This window comes from Phoca vitulina, unplaced genomic scaffold (genome assembly GCF_004348235.1).
Source record: "Phoca vitulina isolate PV1807 unplaced genomic scaffold, GSC_HSeal_1.0 scaffold3, whole genome shotgun sequence".
Taxonomy (NCBI): domain Eukaryota; kingdom Metazoa; phylum Chordata; class Mammalia; order Carnivora; family Phocidae; genus Phoca; species Phoca vitulina.
Window position 1 is genome coordinate 36047478 of NW_022589706.1, and position 13352 is coordinate 36060829.

Sequence of the window (13352 nt, forward strand, 5' to 3'; positions counted from 1 at the left end):
AACAGATGAATGGATAAAGAAGATGTGGTCCATATATACAATGGAATATTACTCAGCCATCAGAAAGGATGAATACCTACCATTTGCATCGACATGGATGGAACTGGAAGGGATTACGCTAAGTGAAATAAGTGAAGCAGAGAAAGACGATTATCATATGGTTTCACTCATATGTGGAACATAAAGAATAGTGCAGAGGACCACAGGGGAAGGGAGGGAAAACTGAACAGGAAGAAATCAGAGAGGGAGACAAACCGTGAGAGACTCTGGACTCCAGGAAACAAACTGAGGGTTTCAGAGGGGAGGGGGATCAGGGGATGGGGTAGCCTGGTGATGGGTATTAAGAAGGACACCTGTTGTAATGAGCACTGGGTGTCATACGCAACTAGCGAATCACTGAACACTACATCAAAAACTAGTGATGTACTATATGCTGGCTAACTGAACAGAATAAAAAAAATAGAAAGGAAGTGTTGGAGAGAATATGCAAGTATTTCAATTCCTCGTGGAAGTGTGAAATGGCATAGCTGCTGTGGAAAACAGTATGGTGGTTCCTCAAAAAGTTAAACAGAATTACCATGATGCAGCAGTTCCACTTCTGGAAAGAATTGAAATGCAGGGACTTGAACAGATGCTTGTATACCATATGTTCAAAGCAGCATTCTTCATAATAGCCAAAAGATGGAAACAACCCAAATGTCCATTGATGGATGAGTGAGTAAACAAAATTTGGTGTAAACATACAATGGAACATTATTCAGCCTTATAAAGAAATGAAATTGTGATACATGTTACCTCATGGATGAACCTTGAAGAGATTAAACTAAATGAATAAAACCAGACACAAAAGGACAAATATTGTGTAATTCCACTTATATGAAGTAACTACAGTAGTCAAATTCACAGAGACAGAAAATAGGATAGTGGTTACCAGGGGATGGGGCGGTGGGGAAATGGGGAGTTATTATTTAAAGAGTACAGAGTTTCAGTTTGGAATAATGAAATGTTCTGGAAATGGATAGCAGTCATGGTTGCACAACAACGTGAATGTTCCTAATGCCACTGAATGGTAAAATTAAAGATGATTAAATGGTAAGTTTTATGTCACATATATTTTACTGCCAAAAATCCCCCAAAACAAAGCAAAACAACAGAACATGAAAACGATATGACCAGGTAATGGAAATCCTGGAACTTGGAAGCTTCCATGAGGGCTTTCTGCTATGAAAAGGTGGAGCCTCGGAGCAGGTGATCCTTTGTTTAGTAGAGCACACTAAAAGGGGGTATTTGGATCGCAACATCAGATCCAGAGAATAATTATGCATTTGTGTGTGTGTGCAGGTGTGCACTGTAGCTGATAAAGTAAGGGCTCTATGTCCGAAAGGAAGCACTGTTTAGGAGGTTTAGGCTGGGAGCTAGAGTTGAGGGTAGGGTCTCAGACTGCTAAAGGAAGCCAAGAAATTGGTGACAAGCGGCAATCTCTGGGAAAGAACATGACCAGAGTGGGGGGAAAAATCTCTATCCCAGGGTATGACTAAAGAATGTCTAATACAGAGTTTTAATTGTTGCCTTTTACCATGCTATGTTGTTAATCCCCCCTCTATTTCCCCAACTTTTAGTCAAAACATGTGATGCACAGTAACCTTGAGCTAGTGATTCTTTAGCGGGGAGGGGGACTGGAAAGTGTTCAGCAGGGCATAAAATAGGCCAGTGGAACAAGGTGACATCTGTAGGACTGAATGTGATGGTCAGAAAGAAGGCTGCAACCTGGACCATCAAGAGAATGAGACTGTCCTCCCTGCTCTCCAATAATCCCTGGAGGAGATTGGAGGGAGACTTCCCACAGTGTGGGCAATGGGGGTTCCAGCCGTTTCATTTGGATGTTAAAGGGTAATAACACCAGAAACCATGAGAATTTGGGGACACCAGGGTTACAAATGGAACCGATGTTATTGTGTAAATCAAATATATTTTTGTGCCTTTGGTGGCGTAATTCTTTTTTGTTTTAGTCCTTTGACGTTTTCTTACCCAGCCGATTAAGTTTTGTGGAAAAGATAATTTAAATTGATAATTTACTACAGTCCCAAGCTAAGGTTGCTGCCATATGCACTTATCATAGGAAGCACAAATGATCAAAGTCAAACAGAACAATTTTGTATGTAGCATGTTCCACAGAACTGTCTTGTGTTCATTAACAGTGGTGAGGAAAATATACTGACGTCAACTGTTGACATTGCCAAAGTAGACATTTGCTTTCTGTTAGCTTCAGTCCTCCTCTCCTGGGCTTACTGCATCCCATGATGGGCTCCCAGAGCTAGGTCTGCTTTCTGTAGGGCTTCCAGTGATAAGGATGAGAGAATCTCCAGCTCAGAGCTCAGCCGTCCTGTTGGAGCGCTCTCTCTTCCTCTTCTTGTGGAACATCTGGAAGCCTCAATCAGAGGTCGTTGAGCCGGTCCCATCCTGAGATAGAAATTTTAGGCATGGCAGTGTGGCTGACATGTGCAATACCAGCGCGCCTGGGCTTACGACGTCTACGTGTTGGAGGAAGCAATTGGTGTGTTCATCGGCAGACGTGGTCCATCTGGGCTCCTGAAAGGAGACCACGGTCCTCAGTGAATGCAAGTGGAGGAGGGGTATATAACTCCTGTTCCTGTTCACACTCACAGAGCAGTGACTGGTCCAATGAGATCTCTTGGGGTCTTCTCAAGACAGTGTTCCAAATGGCCAAAGTTGGCTCCTGGCTGTCACTTATATGCAGGAGAGGAGAGGAGAATTTACGTGGGTAGGGAGAAAGAGAACCTAAGATGATTGCAATTTTGCTAAGGATCTGAGAGATCAATAGGCCTCTGGCACAGACAGAAGGCTTCACCTCTGGGAAGGCAGAACAACTGTCTGCTAAGAAAGCTCTAGAATACCTACATGACTCATGCATGCTATGTATGTGCACTATGAGAGTATACATGGGTGTGCATGTATGAGTGTGTGGGGGGGGTTGCAAGTTCTTGGGACCTGCTCCTCTCTCCCAATTTTTTCTTTATTGAGGTAAAATTCACATAACATAACATTAACCATTTAAAAATATACAACTCAGTGGCACTTAAGGACATTCACAATGTTGTGCAACCCCCACCTCTATCTAGTTCCAAAACATTTTATCCCCTAAAAGGAGATCATGTACTAATTAAGCAGTCCTCCCATATCCCCATTCCTCTAAGCCCCTGACAACCACATACCTGCTTTCTGTCTCTATGATTTTACCTGTTTTGGATATACCATTTAAATGGAGTCCTACAGTATGTGACCTTTTGTGTCTAGATTCTTTTGCTTAGAATAGTATTTTTGAGGTTCATCCATGTTGTAGTATTTATCGATATTTCATTCCTCTTTTTTTAAAAAGATTTTTATTTATTTATTTGGGAGAGAGAGAGAGAGCATGAGTGGGGGGGCAGAGAGAGAGAGAGAGAAGCAGACTCCGCACTGAGCATGGAGCCTGATGTGGGGCTTGATCCCAGGACACCGGGATCATGACCTGAGCCGAAAGCGGATGCCCAACTGACTGAGCTACCCTTTATTCCTCTTTATGGCTGGATAACATTCCGCTGTATGACCACACCACATTTTGTTTACCCATTCACCAGTTGATAAACACTTCAGTAGTTTCTACCCTTTGGCTAAATTTTTATTTATCTTATTTGATTTTTAAATTAAGTTTTAATTTTAATTCCAGTATAATTAACATACAGTGCTCTATTAATTTCAGGTGTACAATCGAGTGATTGATTCAACACTTCCATACATCACTGGGTGCTCATCACGACAAGTGCCCTCCTTAATCCCATCACCTATTTCACCCATTCCCCATCCCCACCCCATCCACCTCCCCTCTGGTAATGACACTTTGGTTGTTTTTTAATAATGCTGTTCTAAACATTTGTTTTATTTTGTTTTCTAAACATTTGTATACAAGTTTTTGTTCGATGTTCCTTTCCCATTTTATACTGTGCCTTTCTCAGTGCATTAGAGAGGAAAAAATTACAAACGTTAAACAAAATCCAGTCATACGTGAAATCAGATACATAAGTTGTGGTTGTCCTATTTATTCTATAACCACTGATACAAGCATCACAAACTAAAAATAAAGATAAGTTATCACCACATATGCTGGGTAACTATAAAGGGCTAAAAACAAGTAATATAAACTCTATATTCTACCTGACAGGGAAGTTTCTTTGAATTTTTGTTTATCTTTAAAAATTGAAGTTAGGAATAACAGACAATGCATTCTGGGTATGGTTGATGTCAGAATGATTTTATAGATCACCAAACAATAAACTCACACTGGAAGTAAAGGCCTCGACCAATGTGTAGCGTCCACCAATACATTGCACATTTACATATTTATGTATTTTTATACTTATGTGCTTATGTATTTATATATTTTTAATATATAGTGTATAACATATAATACAATTTAAAGATTTTGTTTATTTATGTAATTGACAGAGAGAGAGAGAGACACATCGCGAGGGGGAACACAAGTAGGGGGAGTGGGAGAGGGAGAAGCAAGCTTCTGGCTGAGCAGGGAGCCCGATGCGGGACTCGATCCCAGGACCCTGGGATCATGACCTGAGCCGAAGGCAGACGCTTAACGACTGAGCCACCCAAGTGCCCCTTATATAATACAATTTAAATAGGACAGTTACATATATTAAGTTGAAATCAAGTGCTTAAAAATGAGTAAAATGATAAATCATGACAGCCAATAGATTACACCCAACACCCCCCTCTTCCTTCCCAGTTATAGACTGGTTGCTTGGAAATTAGTTTCTCTAATGGGAATGTGTTAAAGAGGGAGGAGAGGTGAGAATAGGGAGGTGAGGGTAGAACAGGGACAAGCAGGCTACTTTGGTGTGTCCAGAAGCCAGAAGCCAGGAAGACGGGACATCCAGCTGTCCTGTTCTCTTCCTACAGGCAGCAAAGTGTCATCAGACATGCTCCGAGTTGGATCCTTCTCAGAGAGGCCTTAAGGTTCTTCCCCTTCAGGGCTGCTTTTATAAAGGAGGGAGCTACAGCTGAAGGTCAAGCGCGGACCCTGCGACGATCGGCACTGGCTGAGCGAATGAGGGTGTTGGGACAGCACGGACCACCGACTATCTGCCCCCATCAGTCCCTAACCACAGGGCCACCAACCTTTAAATGCAACAAACTACATAAAAAGGGAGAGTGCATGTAAAAGTGTCCCCCAGGGAGTGGATGACTGCATATTTCTTTCGTGGCAGGTGACCTTTCCTATCTGAGAAAGGCTCAGCAGCAGAGAAGACCATAGTGAGCTGGTAAGATCTGACTTTGTTATTTCATCTGCAGCAGCTGTCGATAATACAGGAGCACCTCTTATTCATCGCAGCAGAGCCCTGATTTTTTTCTCAGGAGCTAAGGAGACTAGTGGATTTCTAGTCCTCTGTAGATGGGAGACTCAGCTAACAGCCAGCCCCGAGTGCCCATTATACATGTATAGAGAGCGAGCTGACCATCCATGGTCAGACTGCGGCTCAGGGAATGGAGTTCTCTGTGTGCTCTGACCTCTTCCAGGCAGTCTTATGTCTGACTCTAACAAGTTTATCGTTTTAGTGACATTTGTAAGAAAATATGAGATCTGAATGGAGCGCTGGGTGTTATACGCAAACAATGAATCATAGAACACTACATCAAAAACTAATGATGTAATGTATGGTAATTAACGTAACATAATAAAATAAAAAAAATAAAAAAATAAAAGTACTTAAAAAAAAGAAAATATGAGATCTGGCATGGACAATCTGGTAAGACATTCAATTCTAGAGCAGAATTAAGGGGAAACTCTAGCTTTGCAAGGCCAAACATGATATGAGCCAAATAAAACTTTTAAATCTAGCCTTTAGGCAAAAGTCAATAATTTTTTTTTCCTTAAATTTTTTTCTTTTTTCTTTTTTTCTGGACAAGCCTCATCTGGAATTCACCAAAGTCAAAAGACAAATGGCAAGAAGTGGTTATTAAACCATCTATAATTCTTAAAAACTGAAAATGCCTCTGAGAAATTACAATGGAGATCCTGGGGAAGGTAACTTCTTTGGATTGGTTATAAGTTTCACTGTCTTAGACAAATGAATGGTTGATATCATATGGTTTGGTCTTACAGAAAGAATCCTAATTACCACTATGGAGGGTTACGTACAACTTGTTAGAAGCCTAAGGGCTTAAGGGTTTTCTTTCTTTCTTTCTTTGAAAACATTTTATTTTTTTAAGTAATCTCTACACCCAACGTGGGGCTCAAACTTACAACCCTGAGATCAAGAGTCGCATGCTCTGCTGACTGAGCCAGCCAAGGTTTGCTTGTTGACTTGAGGATAGAAAATGCACTGTTCCTAAGGTGTCTGTGTGTGTCTATCTGTGTGACATTTCCCTTGCTGAGTCTGGCTCAAGGAAGGAAGGGTGCAGCAGTCCTTTCCAGAATGCTACTCCATGAACAGCCAGTTGCTTATGGCTGCAAGTGCCCTTGGATTTGCAGAATCATTTCATATGCAGATCAAGGAAACAGCATAGGACCTCCAGTCGGAAGACTTGGCTCAGGATCCTGGCTCTGCCACTGGCAGCTGAATGACCCTGGACAAGACACCTCACCTCCCCTGGCCCCATTGCCTCATCTATACGAAGGGCATCTGTACTTGATCGTCTCCAGAGTCCCCGCTGGCTCTGGCAGACATGACCATTTGTTCTAGTCAAGGCTTTGGCGTATCTACAGACAGCTGGGCTTAGAGCCCCGGTTTATCAACAGCATCTGCATAATTTACCACTTCCTTAAGTCCCAGTATTTGTCAGATGCTTGCTGCCCTGTGGAATCTACAGTGCTTTCCAGCTGAATGGTGGGCCGAGGCTTTTTGCCCCTTTCCTTATGGGGCAGAAAATCTGGCTAAAATATCGAAAGCAAGAACTAGCGGTATGAAACAAGTATATTAATTTTAGAAAGTTTCCTCTGCTCTCGGCCACAGAAGAGCCTACTCTGCTGCCTTCCCTTTGGCCTGCATTTTAGGCACATTGACCCAGAATGAAGCAATAAAAAGAACATGCTGCTTTTTCTGGCTTCATGCTGCCTGAGGGAAGCGAAAAGCAGCTTCTTTTCACAACATATCTCCTTGCACCTTCTGACAGTGTCTCTTTCAGCTACTGAAATGGAAGACCACGACCCAAAAGGCATCTCAGGAAGTGGAATTGAGAGGACCTAGAAAGGGAATCCAAAGGGAAGTCAATCTGGAGGGATGGCAGTGGGCCCTGAAGCCCGCGTCAGGGAGGGAAGCAGGAGCATCTGTGACAACACCAGGCAAGAAAAGAAGCAATTGTTTGAGGTCTCTGAGGTCACGGACTGGGGGCTCTCTAGCTGAAAGCTTGACCTTTCTTCAAGGAGAGGCTAGGAAGAGAGCACGCTTGCTGAATGATGGCCACCTTCCCAGGATAACACTGCCACTGGGTCAGAGGGGAGGGTTGTTGCTTTTCTGTTCTGAATACCTGCTGAGTTTGTCTGTGGTCCATTTAGGTCCGTGGAATCCTCTGGCCCTTCCTGTTTTGCCTGGACTGCCTGTATCTTTCTTCCTATATCCTTCCTTTGGGTGGGCTCTGGGACAACACTTAACTTTTACAACTGGACAACAGAATTACTCCATTTTCCTTCCCTCTCAGGGGACAAAACTCACTGAGATGTCTTTGTGAGGTCAGAAATGCCGCATGAGACCCAGTGCTCTGGTTTCTGGCGCTGGTTTGCTCTTTGTTTCTCAGCAGAATCTTCTCTGTCCAGCCTGTGAGAAGAGTATCTCTAGGAGAGCAGAGCTTTGTGAAATGTTTGAGACTAGTCCAGTGTTTGCAGATATGAGCTTTTTTGGTTTTGGGGTTTTCTTCCCATGAGTTTTTAGTGTACCTTGCAGCTTGTGGCTCTTCTATAGTTAATTTTTTTTTACTCTAATAAGAATTCTAATGTTGCTAAATGAAAACTTCTTTCTGATTCAGTATTGGGCACAGATACCTGAAGAATATTGAAATTTGAAACAGAAAGATCTAATTAGACTAATGCTCAATAAAGTTTTTTTTTTTTTGTCCCAAATGGGACTTTTCTTAATATTTCTCTAGTACTTATTTATGGAATCCTTCAAGCTCTTCCTGGGATATACACATCTTTGGGGAAATTTGTCCACCGATGATCTCAAGCTTAGGTCAGATCCAAGCAACATTTATTATATTAATATTATTTGGTAGTTTTAGTTCAGGTTTTCATGAATAAGTTTTTGAGCTCTCAGAAAGCTTTGATAGATCAGCACTTTTCAGGGGCAAAACAGAATACAAATGTATCTTGTTTGAAAACATTCTGCCTGGCAAAACCACCACAAACGAAACCAGAAGACAAAAGAAAAACTATTTACAACACACATCACAGAGGGCTAATTTCCTTAATACAAAGAGTATTCCCACAAATTGGTACAAAGAAGACCAACACCCAGTAGAAAATTGGGCAAGCCTGTTAACAGATAATTCACAAAGAAAATTTATATAACTCTTAAAGTATGAAAAGATCCAACCTTTACTCATGACAAAAGGAATGCCACTTACCACTAAAATGAGGTATAGTTTTCAGCAGTCAGATTGGGAAAGATACAAATTTTGATAACACATGGCTGTTAGTGTAGGGAAACAGAGAATTGGATATTGGGAGTGTAAATTGATATAATCTCTAACAAAATTTGATTAGCAATATCTATAAATAGCATACAAATCCTTTGAGCCAACAATTTCCTTTTCTGGGAATTTATTCTAAAATACAGCGGCACATATGTGAAATACTGTGTGCATAAGTATGTTCATGCAACATTGTTTTTATAGTAAGAGACTGGCAACAATGTAATCATACAGGTCAAAAATGACTGTAATTTCTACAGTTATTATGCAGCCATTAAAAAGAATGAGGCAGGCAATTTGTATTGAAATGGAGAAGTTCCAGGACACACTGTGAAGTATAAAAAGCAACGTAGAGAAGAATATGCAGAATAAACTACATTAAAATGAAAAAATACAAAATACATATTATAGAATTATATACAAACACATATATCTACTTGACCTACATTCTGTTGATGGATATATAGGTTTATGTGTGTACACGTGTGTATTTGTACACATATGGACTACTTCTGAATAGATGCACAAGAAATGGGTGATAGAGGAAGGAGAAAATGGGGGAAAGAGGATGGCTTTCCATTATTTATTTTTTGTATATCTTAAATTTTGTACCATAAGCAATGTTCCCATTTAAAACTACTGATAAAATTAAATTTTTTTTTTTTTAAAGATTTTATTTATTTATCTGACAGAGAGAAACACAGTGAGAGAGAGAACACAAGCAGGGGGAGTGGGAGAGGGAGAAGCAGGCTTTCCACTGAGCAGGGAGCCCGATGCGGGGCTCGATCCCAGGACCCTGGGATCATGACCTGAGCCGAAGGCAGACGCTTAACGACTGAGCCACCCAGGCGCCCCTAAAATTAAATTTTAAAAGGATAAAATACTACCTTCTCTTTCAATATTCTGAAGTTCTTACATTTCTCCTGTGGCCTCTAGAAGCAGGTGCCCGTGTCTCTCAAGCACAATTACTCAACAAGCCGAAGATGCCTTCCTCTAATTTGTGGGTCACTGTGCCTCCATTTTTCCCTCCTCAAATAAAGGGCCTTTCAAAGTTTACCCAGGACCTTACAGGGAATCTGGAAAAATTCCTGAGCTTTTTCCTCTGTATCTTAGCCTAATCTTTTGTGCCAGGTTCTCTTCTAGATATCTAAGTTTCCTCTTCCTTCAGGCAAAAATCAAGACCTCCTTGCTTTCTCTCTTCTTTTCAGCTGAATAATTATCCTGTGCCAGGTACTGTACACATCTCTTTACTTCCATTATTTTTCATTATGACAATAATCCCGTCATACCTCCACTTATAGGTGAAGAAATGGAGTCCAAAGAGTTGAAGTTACTTGCTCAAAATCACACAGCTAATAAGTGGCTTTTCACTCTATGGAGAGCTAAAACAAACAAATGAACAAACAAATTTTGATAGCACAGGAATAATGAAATTTCTCCACTTGGAATGAGACGTGGAATGTTTAATACAAGTTATCAGTTTGGAGATATTTGAGAAATTGCTTAGAAATGTCTGGGCTCTCAATATTTTTATTTCTCTGAGTAGAGAAACATATAAAATGGTTTGCTGAGAACAATCGGGGGGGGGAGGGGGAAATTAATGTGACCTAAAAACTCTGAGCTGCATGTCCTGGGGAAGATCTGGAACTCTCCTCTAGAGTACTGAATCAGTCAGGGTTCAATCAGAGAAGCAGATATATACGTGTTAATATGAATATGTATGTTTATATATCTATTTATATATATATATATATATATCATATTATGTAGGGAAATCTATCTCTGTGTCTGATGCTTGAGCTGCTTTGGGTCTGACTGTGAGCTTGAAGTCCGCAGGGCAGGTAGTTGGAACAGGGTAAGCAGATGTCCAGTGGGAAAGAGCGGGGCAGGCTGCAGCTTGTGAAGACCGACTGGGACCCACGTCAGTTCTCACCGGTGCCACCTTAATGATGTGGCGTCTCACAGGAGAAACTAGTGCCCTTCATCAAAGAGCTAAACCCACACCTGGCCCAGGAGCGGACAAGGCTGAAGGAGAACCCAGGGGAAGCGGGTGCAGCCGCAGAGCCGGGTGGTGCCTGGTGAAAGAGAGCAGCAACGCACGGCGGCGTGGGTGATACAACTGCGCCTGCGCTCAACTTCCCAGCACAGGAACCAACATGGCCGCCACTGCGCCTTTGCTGTCCAAGTCTCACACGAAAATCTCTCTTATGGCCTGCCCTAACCAGAAACATGCAGGAAAGGCAGTTCTGCGCAATGTAATTCAGTCAAGCTGACACACCACAAAGCCACCACGAGTATGTTGCAGGAAGGCAGGCCCCAATTTTGGGCTCAGGTCTCTCTCCAGATATGCAGCTTGAGAGACAGCCTCCATTCCTGGCCTCCTTTAGCTCCTGGGTTTCTTCTCATCTTCTCTCCTTGCTTTTAGGGCAGAGAAGAAAGAAAGGGACAATTCAGTAGTGTTCACTTTCCACCCTCCTCTGCCCATCATTTTTTGAAGGTAGGACACAAAAACTAAGCGGTATTTTTTAAATAAAATGAAAAAAGCAAAATTTCTGGTTTTGTTTTTGGGTTTTTTCTGGGGGGAGTATGGGGGAATTTGTTTTTTTCCTGTGGTAATCTCTAAAGCTCTGAGTAGCTCTGCACATGCCCTTTGTCACAAAAGAGACTGGCAGTGTCCTCTTGTAACACAGTGGTCTTCCTGCTAACGATCAAGCCCACACCTGTAGGCTTGAGAATGTTCAACTAATTCTTTACTTCAGGTTCAAGAGTTAACATCCTATTCACAGCAGGATGGGAACTGGGCCTGGTTTTGCTGGCCTGTCAGCCTCCCTCATGTTTTGTCAGATACTAGATTTTTCTTATATGCTATGTGAGCATCTCCCCAGTCAGCCCAGCACATCCCTTCTGGAATCTCTCCCTTCCCTTCTTTTCCCTTCCTCCACTACAACTTCTCTGTCTTTTTTTTTTTTTTTTAAGATTTTATTTATTTATTTGACAGAGAGAGACACAGCGAGAGAGGGAAGAGAAGCAGGGGGAGTGGGAGAGGGAGAAGCAGGCTCCTTGCTGAGCAGGGAGCCCAATGCGGGGCTGATCCCAGGACCCTGGGATCATGATCTGAGCCGAAGGCAGACGCTTAACGACTGAGCCACCCAGGCGCCCCAGTTCTCTGTCTTTTTTATCCCATTGTTTCTTCCTTCACTACATATAGCCCCTGCCCAAGGTTATTCTTTCCCTCTTGCTGGGAAGAGGGCTTCAGATCTTCAGTTGGGGGACAGAGACAGAGGCAGAGAACCCCAGAGTGGGCTGGGCTCTGGATAGAGCATCTTGAATTTAGACCCTTTGGATTAGAATATTAAACTCCTGCTTACTTAGCTCATGTACCTCTTTTTGCAACTTGGGTTTCATTTCAACCACACCTTTCTATTCCTTTGGCTCCCTTCTGATTTTGATCTAAAGTATGGGGTGCCTTGCTAACAGCTCAGGATCTATTACTAGGCTCTGCTCCAACCCTTCTCTCTAAATCTATGGGATCCTAAGTTTCTGTGATTGTTAATTTTATGTATCAACCTGATTGTGCCAAGAGATGCCCAGGTGGCTGGTTGAACACTATTTCTGGTTGTGTCTGTGAAGGTTTTTCCAGAACAGATTATCATTTAAGTTGTAGGATGAGTACAGCAGTTGGCCCTGTATGATATGGGGGGGGGGGGGTTCATCCAACCCGCTGAGTACCTGAATAGAATAAAAAGGTGAAGGAAGGTTAAATCTTCTCTCTGCCTGATTTTTCAAGCTGGGACATTGGTTTCCTCCTGCCCTCAGAACACCCTGTTCTCAAGCCTTCTGACGTGGACTGGAATCTACACCATTGAGACTTCTCAGCCTCCATAATAGTGTGAGCCAATACCTTATAATAAATCTCTTTACATATATACCTCTATATCCTATTTATTTTGCTTCTCCGGAGAACCCTGGCTAATATAGTGTCTGTGCTGTTGCCTAATGGTGGATCTGCGCTCTCAGCCTAGTCTTTTTGGACTGTCCCTTCACTTAGAGGTCTGGCTGTTTCACTCTCCCTGAACTTAGGTCATCCTCAGCCTTGTACTCTAGGCTCATAGATCAGTCCTGTCCCACCTTGTGCTTAGGCCAATGAACTATAACCCCAGGTGGGGCCCAGCACTCAAATCTTCCTTTCTGAGAAGAGAGTTGAGACATTAGGCTGTGCCTGGATCTTTTGAAGGACTACTGCAGATTCAGCTTTGGGGCAGGAAGAGAGATGGGTACAGGGCAGAAGGAAGGGGTTTTTTAAATGCCAAGAAGGCTCTAACATAGGTGTCCTTGATGGAATCTTCCAAATTCAAGAGTTAATAATTATATAGTGAAGCTAGGAAGGATGACTGAGTGGTCCAAGTGGGCAGATAGCTGGGGTTATGAGAATATGCACTAGCCTAATGTCAGAAAGATAAAGGGGACATTTTTTTTTTTCTAGAAAAGTAAATTAGGTTTTGTTCTCTTCCCTGGGCTGAGATAATAGGAAAGAACTTCAGTTGTGTAACTCAAACCCAGGAGATGCATTTTAAGATATAGGGGTGAAGTATTATGATATCTACAGCTTGCTTTAAAATGTTTCAGAAAAAATATATTTATATATCTAGATTAAA